Consider the following 11,056-nt stretch of genomic DNA (forward strand, 5'->3'; position numbering starts at 1 on the left):
TCCACTCACCTCAGCCTCCCAAAGTGCTGGGATTACAGGCTGAGCCACCGAGCCCGGCGAAACCAATATCTTAATTACTGATAAAACTGATTAGTTTTAAATCTTCAGCAAAATGGACTTTTGAGACTAGATAGAATTGTCCACCCATTCACTGTATTAGTTAGAATCTCAGGCATCCACTGGAACATTAGAAACATTTACTAACTATGTGACCATGGAGAACTCACCAAACCTCTTTGAGCCTCAGTTTTCTTATCTGTGTAATGGAAATAATTATACCTATTTCAAACTTTTGTGTTGGAGGTAGACTCATTTATATAGTACTTAAAACAGTTGCTGGCACACAGAAAATTCTATGTGTGTTTGTACTTAAATATAATTATTTATTATTCTATTGTTGCATAATGGAGGCTAGCTCAGTACGCAGTCAGCTCATAAGCAGGCTTAAGGAACACTCAAAGGGACTGGCCAAGTTTGCTCAGTTCCATCTCCAAAGTCCCCAATCAATAAGTCACTGTCTTCACTACCTGAGTAAGAAAGGAGAGTAGGCAGTAAGAGGTGTGACTTTGATGCTCTTTGGCCTGGAGTAGTGGAGTAGAAACCTTTGCTCCTCTATGGAAACATATGTAGGTACCCCTCCCAACCCCCAAAGGTAGGTTCATATAACAAGAGCTTGCGCTCTCTCTCTCTTACTCTTTCTCTCCACACTTTCAAACTACCCCAGTAAAATGTCAGTCATTTAGAGGCTGAAATAGCACTTATATCTCTCTTTTCACTACTACATTAGCCTGCAATGCAAAAATCAGACCTTGACTCCAGGCTAGCACTGCAGTACATAGAAACAGGAATAGCAACTCATCTAAGCAGTCATGTAACCTGCTTCTAATCATTATGTGACACATGTAAGAAAAATCTCAGAGGCATTGTAAGCTTCTAACTGAACCGTACACCTGTCTATTCATGTCCTTTTAAACATTGAAATAAACTAAGATCAATTAGTGACATCTATAAAAATTCCTGAATATAAAAACCTTGGAAACCAAATCCAAAGTCTCCATGAATGGCATTTCAAGAAAAGACCTTAGGTTTCAATTTATTCATGTTTTTTCTTTTCCATCAAATTATTTATTTAAATGAAATCTTACTAAAATTGCAACACATGCTGGGTATCTGACCTTCGCTTGGTTGACTGTTGATGCACTCTGAGCCATCTGCATCTGGTTACCATTCGCATTTAAAACTGATATATGTGTGTGTGTGTGTGTGTGTGTGTGTGTGTGTGTGTGTGTGTGTGTGTGTGTGTGTTTAGTTGGAGTCTCTCTCTGTCACCCAAGCTGTAGTGCAGTGGCATGCTCATGGCCACTGCAACCTTGACCTGCTGAACTCAGGCGATCCTTCCAAGTAGCTGGAACTACAGGTGTGAGCTACCATGCCTAGTTGGGTTTTTGATTTATTGTAGAGACGAGGTCTCGCCAAGTTGTTCAGTCTGGTAAAACTGATATTTTATGTTGTGAGTTCCATGAGCTCAAGGGCCTTTTCTGTTTTATCACTTTATTCCCAATACCTAGGACAGCGCCTGACACAAAGTTGGTGCCTGATGAATATTTACTTATTGAATGAATGACTATCAGACAGTTAAAACTGAGTGACTTGGACTAAGTCACTCAGTAAATTGGTGAGGCTGGGACTTAGCATACAGTGAGTGGCTGTGTAAATGTTGGTGTCATTACCAGAATGAGGAATATAACAAGAGAATTTGGGGGAAAGGATGCTACTATCAGTTCTGGACATAGGAGTGCAAGGTCCTCATGGGCCTTCCATGTACAGGTATCAATAGATAATGAGGTGTGTAGTCTGTGCAGCTGGGACTCAGTGATTTAGCACTTCAACCACAAATTTGCAAAAGATATTAATTCATTTAACTTTCAAACACTATGCTAGTCCAGGGATATTTTCTACTCTCACATAACCATAAGGGCAGAGTTTCTTAAACTTTAATGTGCAGGAAAATTACTTGGGGGTTCCTGTTAAGATGCAGATTCTGATTCAGACCATCTGGGGTAGGGTCCAAGATTCTGCATTTTTAACAAGTTCCTGTGTGATGCTGAAAGTGCTCATCTACCAGTGCAAATCATTACAGAACAGTGAAAATGACTTTGAGTTGGTTAGTAGTATTTTCTTCTTTTTGTAAAATTTCATAATCTTTACACTACACAGAGAATGAACTTAAATTCTGTTTGTTTTTCAAATAAATTTCATTTAGGAAGGTAACATGGCTTTTAATTCATAATTTAATTCTAGGTAAACTATCTCTTATTTTAGTAGTGACCTCATAAGCTACTCAGTTTTTCAGGAAGATTTTTTAGATTTAGTCTTTGGCTAAAGACTTCCGTCTAAATTCAGCAGCTGTTAGAAATAATTCAGCAAAAAAGGCAGGCCATGGAAGTAGGTAAATTTAGGATGTTTTGAAACTTTTAAGTACTTAGAAATAGTATCAATTGTAAAATATTGACCTAGTTCAAAGCTATGGTATAGGTAGGGCTATCCTTATCCTGAAACAGAAACATTCCCATCTCACAAAGATTTGTATATGATACCAGTAGTCTCTTTTAAGATATCATTAGATTAGTGTAAATTGAATGGAAGATTTAGGAATCATCTGTACCGTTATCTGTAAGGCATTTTTCTTTTCTTTTCTTTTTTTTTTTTTTTGAGTTGGAGTCTCACTCTGTCGCCCAGACTGGAGTGCAGTGGCCGCTCCCGGCCACCGCAGCCTCGACATGCTGGGCTCCAGCGATCCTTCCGCCTCAGCCTTCCAAGTAGCCGGAATTACAGGCATGCGCTACCACGCCCGGCTGATTTTTTGATTTATTGTAGAGATGAGGTCTCGCTGCCCAGGCGGGTCTCGAACCTGCGGCCTCAGGCAATCCACTCACCTCGGCCTCCCAAAGGCGCGGGATTACAGGCTGAGCCACCGAGCCCGGCTGGCATTTTTCCTACTGTGACTGTCCCGTAAAACTTTACTATTTGCTCTTGTTCTTTCATTGGTCCATTCAAAAAATCCTTATAGAATTTGTTGTTTCTAGGCACTGGAGAAACAGCTGTGAATTAGACAAGGATCTTGGGTTCTTGAGAATTTTAAGGGAAAACAGAGACAATAAAGAAGTAAATAAATTTCATGTGAAGATAAGCACTATTTAAAAAAATAAGCAATAAGATAAAAAATAAGCAATAAGTGAGTAACTGGCATTGGGGGTACTGATGAAGAGACACACTACTAATTCATTATTGTTGTAATGTTTGGTTGCTTAGAGTTACTTCCCTGCAGGAACCCACATTCCTTAGGTAATGCACATAAGAATCTTACCCCCTTAACTCTCTTTTCCAATTGTAAGTTTGTGCTGAAACTTCCTGTAACAGATGAGTCACTGACCCATCTTCCCAGGTGTCTTGCCTCTTTGTTTAGGGGGCATGTGAGGTTGTATTCGCATAGTTTGTAAAATAGATTGTTATTCATTTTTGTGATCCATAGTTAAAGTTAGAAAAACAATTATATTAATCTTGTAACTGTAATCAGTATACTCCTTTGTTTTGTTGTAACCGTTTGTTAATGATGTATCACCATAAATAATGTTTTGCTTTGTAGTAAACTCTGTTAACCCCTTTGCTCAAGGTTACTGATAAATGAAAATCACAGGTTCCTCAGTAATAAACACAAGGAATGTATATGTCAGGGTACAGATAGGGTGAGGGTGGAAGGATGGAGAGGAGAGACGAGGGGTGGCGCAGTACTGCCGAGCTGGCAAACGGAAGGTGTGCGCTGGTAACCCAGAGATCTGAGCAATGCAAAGAACTGCAACACACAAAGAGGTGAGAGAAGATAAAATTCATTTAAGAAAAGTTCACTCCCCACAGACAGGGAGCAGGCCCACACTCTAGGTGAGTGTGGCGCCATAGTGCTGTAGCTGCCCCTCCCCCCAGTCTTGGCTTACTTAAATCCTTTCCCTTGGAGATATTGCAATCAGGCAGACATGACTCCCATGACTTCCTAATTGACCACCTGTAGATGTCTTGGAGATCCTGTGACCCAGAGACCCATTAATGTCTGTCCATATTATCATAGTCCCTAGAGAACGGCGTGACAAGGATTCTAATGCTCCTGCATCTTCCCAAACGACATTCTTAGAGCTAATGGAGGGTGCACTTCCCCTTATCTCCTAGGCATTCCCAGTAGGTAGCTTTGGGGGAGCCTTGACTTCCTTGTAGATAGGGCCCATTCTACTGGAAGATTGAATCCCCACCTGCTCCCCCTCTGAGTGGTCATAACTTTTGTAATTACAAGTTTCCTGACTTGTACAATCCTTGACCAATGCATGATGTCTTAGGCCTTGTAAATTTCCTTTACTCTTGTTGCCACTATGCGATACCTGGCACCAGGAAGTCTGTTTCTGAAAAGACAAAGTTGGCAAAGTTAATTTTACCTAAAGTGTGCATTTCTCCAAAAGCATTGCTACTACTTTCTCATCATTGTTTAGGAAGAAGATAAAAAAAAATGCATTTTCCACTCTCGGTCTATCCTTTCAGTATAGACCATAAATGTCATGATTAGCCAAATGCAGCTGCAACTAGAATCTTAGAGAATGTTCTGTAAGTCATGTAGTTTGATGGTAATGTGTAACAAAATTCAACGCTTATGCTTATAAATATGGACCAATCAGGCCATGTCAATGACTATATAATATACCTATACTTTCAGTCAAGAAGCCCCACTCAGTTGAATATCGGTTTGTATAAGATCTCAGAGATATCGGTGATAATTGTCCAGGACATTCATTACACCTTCTTGGCCGCCATGCCAGGGGATTACTCTGCTTCACTGTGTTAGATTTAAAAGATGCCTTTTTTTGTGTTCCAATGGGGGAACAAAGTCAACTTTTTTTGTCTTTGAATAGACTGAGACAGACACTAAAACTTACTTTCAGTATTGTTGGACAGTGCTCCCACAAGGGTTTAAAAATTCTCTTCCTCTCTTTGGAGAAACTCTGACCTGAAATCTATGGAAAGTACAGCTAATAGAGGGAGTCCTATTCCAATATGTTGATGATCTCTTAATTACAAGTCTCACTAAATAACTTTGTTTTCAGAACAGAACAATCGTATTAAATCATCTAGCAACATATGACTACAGGCTTTCCAAAAAAAAAAAAGGGTCAAATTTGTCAAGAAACTGTTGAATATCTCAGGTTCTCTCTATGCAAGGGTACCCAGACCCTAACCACATATGGAAGACAAGGTATCATGTCTATCTCTACTCCAAGAAACTGAAAGCAGCTAAGAGCCTTCTTAGAAATGGCTGATTTTACTGCATTTCGATACCCTATTATGAACTCACGGCAAGATCCCTATACAAACTTCTTAAAGGGCCAGAAGATTCTCCCTTTCTGTGGAACTACAAACACGAGCGGGCCTTGCAACACCTACAGGAGGCATAAATCTGAGCCCCTGCCCTCGAGCTTCCAAACTCTAAAAAGCTTTACAAACTGTATGTGCATAAATGACAAATGTTGGCTTTGGGAGTGTTGGTTCAAATGCTGGGTGAGGTACCCCAACCTGTAGCCTACTTCTCAAAACTCTTAGATGGTGTGGCAAAAGGATGGCCTCCATGCCTGAGAGCTGTAGTTATTACCTGCCTGCTACTTAAAGAAACTGAGAAACTGACCTTAGGACAAGACATTACTATATATGTACCATACCAGTTCCTGACACTCCTTGAGCAGAAAGGGGGCTATTAGCTCACGGCTGGACACCTGGGAGGATATCAAGCCATTCTGCTTGGCAATCCAGCAGTAACACTAAAGAACTCTTCAGCATTAAACCCTTCCACCTTCTTGCCTATAGTGGAGGAAGCCCCTCTATAACATAGTTGCCTGGAAATCATCAATTACGTTTATGCTAGTTGGCCAGACTAATAAGACATAGCCTTGGGAAGCCCAGATTGGGACTTATTTGTAGGTTGCAGCAGTCTGGTGGCTCAAGGAAAGTGATGAGCTGCCTATGCAGTAGTAACCCAAACAAACATTATCAAGGCCAAACTCTTTTCTGCTGGAACTTCAGCTCAGAAGGCACAATTAGCTCTAACTAGGGTCTAACCAGGGCTCTAACTAGGGTCCTCACGCTCTCTGAAAATAAAAAACACATATACAGACTTAAAGGTTTCAAAGTATGCCTTTATGTTGCCCATACACATGGGGCAATATGGAAAGAAAGAGGCCTGCTTAGGGCAGATAATAAAAATACTAAGTATTCAGAACAGACTTAGATTTGCTGGAAGCTATACATAAACCCTCTACAGTTGTATGAATCATTGTTCTGGACAACAGCCTATAGTCACAGAGATTGCAAGGGGGAATCCCTTTGCAGACAGAATGGTAAGGCAAACCACCGTGGACACAGTGGACATAATAGCCCCTTTCCTGCCACAGATAAACTTGGACCAGTTTATTCCTCAATATGACCCAGAGGAAGATAAACATGCAGAGGAAGGAGGATTTACTAAAATACAAGGAGGCTGGAGAATGAAAAGGATAATTTGCGACCCGAAAAACTCATCTCTACAACACTGCAGTATATACATCATGGAACTCACTTTGGACGGGAAGCATCCTCAGTCTTCATTAAGCAACACTAATGGGGAAGAAAAATGAGGGCATACTTAAAACCATCATTGAACGATGTTACTTATGTGCCAGAAATAATCCTAACAACAGGAAGATGAGACCTTTGGGAATTCACAGGAAAGGCAACCTCCCCTTCCAAGTCTGGAAAGTGTATTTCACTCACATGCCCCCAAACAAGGAGCTGGTGCTTGTAGACACTTTTTCCGGATGAGTAGAAGCCTTCCCACATCATAAAGAGAGTGTCTGGTGTGACCTGTTGTCTGTCAAAAGAAAGAATTCCCAGGTTTGGCCTATCAGAAGACATCCGAAGTGACAATGGGTCAGCCTATCTCAGATGTCACCCAATGGATCAGTAAGGCTCTGGGAATCAACTGAAAGTTGCATGTTGCACAACATCCCCAATCCTCTGGTCAGACAGAAAGTATAAACAGGACTCTAAAAACAGTGGTTGCAAAACTTTGTCAAGAGACACAATTAAATTGAGCATAGGTATTGGGAATTGCATTGCTCAGTGTCTGAGTCAGTCCCCGAAGCAGGATTAATTTAATTCTCTTTGAAATTATCTGTGGAAGGCCATTTTCCTTCACCTATGGCAGAGACATGGTTTTGGATATACTGTGATGTTCTCATAAGGAAATATGCTGTTCATTTGGGACAATTTTTTTTTTTTTGAATTGGAGTCTCACTCTGTCATCCAGACTGGAGTGCAGTGGCATGCTCCTGGCCATGGCAGCCTCGACCTGCTGGGCTCCGGCGATCCTTCCACTTCAGCCTTCCAAGTAGCTGGAACTACAGGCGTGTACTAACACACCCAGCTAATTTTTTGATTTATTGTAGAGATGAGGACTTGCCAAGTTGCCCAGGCAGGTCTCGAACCTGCGATCTCAGGCAATCCACTTACCTCAGCCTCCCAAAGCATGGGATTACAGGCTGAGCCACCAAACCCATCATTTGGGGCAAATTTTAAACACAGTTCATAAATTTGCTTCCCCTAGAAACATCCTGGATGATGAAGGACCCCACCATCCCCTCCATCCTGGAGAGCAAGTGCCGCTTAAAAGACTAGAAAGAAGGAGGACCAGATCAACAAATACAGGAAAAGTGGAAGGGGCCCTATGATGTGCTGCTTATCACTTCTACTGCACTGAAACTTGTTGGTGTGAGACCTAGGGTACACCACTCTCAAGAAAATATATCCACACAAGGTGACCATCTACCCAATTCCACATCACAGAGTCAGTGAACTGGAGAGCTGGTGCAGAACTTGAGACTACTATTTAAACACACAAAATGATTCTTGCTATTGTATTGTTGCCTCACATTTTGAATATTTATGGAAATATGTATTTGGAATGAGCCTATTCTTATGCTGATACCTTTAATTATCTAATTATTTGGTTTGTGGACAACTCTTCATTTCTGGAGCTTCAGACCTTTCCTGGTGTGTATTCCCTCTACAAGGTTCTGACTGGAAAGCACTAACTGCTTTCATCAAAGAAGAAGAGACAGTTATCCCACACCAAAAGCACAAGGGATTTCATTCTTCTTTATCTGCCTAATGACCTATTCAAGACTCCTTAGAAAAGCTCAGACATAATTTTATCTTGTCACTGAATGTCACTATTGAGAATGTGAAAGCAATCTATGAAGCTGAATCTCAATCTGAGAAGAGGATTCCCTAGGAGGAGGCAGAGGAACAAAGAAACAAAAGGGAAGTTCTAGGACTTTAGCTGGATTCCAAAGGGTATGGGATGGATTCATATGGCTCACCCCAAAGTACGGTAGATTAAGTGACACTGCTCCACTCAGTTGGGAACAGCAAAATCGTTGACTCATCCATGACCCAGAGTATACGAGACCTTTAGGAAGGCTTTCCCCCAGCATGTCAAAGTCTTGTTGTCTTTAAAAGAAGTGACTGGTTTGGTGCTGATTGAATTAGAATACTTGAACTTATTTGGTGAGCACCTAATGGAACTTGCTGGATCTGAGGAACTAACCTGTGGCCCTGGTTGCCTGCAGGAAAATGTACTCTGGGCTTTCCTTGGACACAAGGTCACAAATACAACTTACAAGACCAAAATAGTTAACTTACCATACTTGCACACCAGATGGAATTGTTCAGCGTTTTATTGGTATGACTATGTCCTAAACTACTTTATGCTTAATATAAGCCTGGAAAGTGTTTCTCTCATACAGAGGCCCTAGCCAAGTTTACACAACAAGCTCTTAATGAAAGCAGAAATAGTTTAATTATGCTAAATACAGAAGTCTTATTAATGAAGAAAGCAGTCTTGCAAAATAGAATGGCCTTAGATATTCTCACCACATCTCAAGGGGGCACTTGCAACATTATGCACACTGAATGCTTCACCTTCATCTCATGAGAGTCAGGGAACATAACAGTACTGGACCAAATGAAAACTAACATCAGTACCATAGATGATTCAAATGTATACAGTAAGGAGGTGCTTGGAAAGGTTTCAGATTGGTTCTCAAACATTTTTTCTTGGTTCCCATCAGGTATTAAAATAACTCTGTCAGAAATATCAAAGTTCTTCCTATGTTAATAATAGGAGTCTTAATATATGTCTCCTTCAAAATTTGTATGGGATGTGCTGCTAGGATTTCTAAGCTTATAGCTGAGTCTAACCCACAAAAATCACCAGTGGGAAGAAGTCATACATATTTTCAAGCTGCAACAGCAAAACATAAATAACCTCATGATGATATCATAGCTCTAACTGTCAGTGGGGAAATGATGAAGAGATGCACTACTACTAATCCATTATTGTTATAATGTTTGGCTGCTTAGAGTTATTGCCCTGCAAGCATCCATATTCCTTAGGTAAAATAAGAATCTTACCCCCTTAACTCTCTTTTCCAGTTGTAAGTTTGTGCTGACCCTTCTTGTAACAGATGAGTCATTGACCCCATTGTTATACTCAGATAGTTAGTAAAATAGATTGTTACTCATTTTTGTGATCTGTAGTTAAAGTTAGAAAAACAATTATATTAATCTTGTAACTATAACCAATATACCCTTTGTTTTGTTGTAACCATTGGTTAATGATGTTTTGTAGTAAGCTCTGTTAACCCCTTTGTTCACCGTTACTAATAAATGAAAATTACAAGTTCCTCAGTAATAAGCACAAGGAATGTGTAGACCATAAATGTCATGATTGACCAAAAACAGCTGTAAGTAGAATCTTACAGAATGCTTTGTAAGTCACGTAGTTTGATTTTAATCTATAACAAACCTCAATGCTTATGTTTATAAATACGGAATGTAGAATCCAAGAGGGAAGCAGACTTAGAGATGCTAAGTTCTGACTCCCTGAATTCTGAATTCAGAAATAAATTTCTTTCTTCCCTCTCGACTCTTTTTTTTTTTTTTTTGAGTTGGAGTCTCACTCTGTTGCTCAGACTGGAGTGCAGTGGTCGCTCCCGGCCACTGCAGCCCCGACCTACTGGGCTCCAGCAATCCTTCTGCCTCAGCCTTCCTAGGAGCCGAAATTACAGGCAAACGCTACCATGCCCGGCTGATTTTTTTATTTGTTGTAGAGATGAGGTCTCGCCAAGTTGCCCCGGTGGGTCTCGAACCCACGAATCAGGCAATCCACTCACCTCATCCTCCCAAAGCGCGGGATTACAGTCTGAGCCACTGAGCCGGGGTTCCCTCTTGACTCTTATTGGCAGTGAAAAAGAGCAGCTGTGTGTGCTCCCAGACTGGGTAGTCAGGAAAGTTCTCTCTAATGTGTAATGTTTGAGCAGAAGCATAAATAAAATGAGTTTTAAAAATATGTTAATAAAAAAAGAAGAGAGAACAGCAAAGTGAAAAATGCCACAAGTGAAGAATAAACTTGGTGAGTTGAAGGGAGATCAAGAAGACCTGTGAGTCATGGATGGGGAATTTGGTAGGAGGCAGAAACTGGAGAAGTAAGTAACAGCCAGATCAAGTAGACTTTGGAAACCAAAGAAGAGTATGGATTTTATTCCAGTGTGCTTACAGATATTTAGGGTTTTAAGCAGAAAATTACATAATCTTATTTATTCTCCCTTGTGAAGTTCTCCTACTTTATCAGATTAACAAATTTATGGTTATCCTTAAAGGTCCAACTCTAATGTCACACTTACTGTAAACTCTTGTTTTGGGAGGTTTCCAGTAGTTCCATTTAACCAGCTTTGCTAGTGGTGACTTTTCCCCTTCAGTTACATTCAAGTCAAAGATGAGCCTTAGACACTGTCTGATGCTCAGGTAGTTTATTCTGGCATTGCTCTTAAATGAAAGTAATGGGAAGAGGTCTGTGGGATGGGCCAGATACACTCAGGGCTCAGATGACTGATTGACCAGCTGAGTCTCCATTAAGAGACCATTCTCA

The 11,056-nt window shown here is 40.6% G+C and overlaps 1 pseudogene; it reads right to left on the reverse strand.

The window, feature by feature from the left end:
• Positions 1-9,611, reverse strand: part of LOC103253117 — a 23,599-nt pseudogene extending 13,988 nt beyond the window's left edge.
• Positions 9,612-11,056: the final 1,445 nt, after the last annotated feature.

Source organism: Carlito syrichta, unplaced genomic scaffold (assembly GCF_000164805.1).
Source record: "Carlito syrichta isolate Samal-C Ts95f unplaced genomic scaffold, Tarsius_syrichta-2.0.1 Scaffold201341, whole genome shotgun sequence".
Lineage (NCBI taxonomy): Eukaryota > Metazoa > Chordata > Mammalia > Primates > Tarsiidae > Carlito > Carlito syrichta.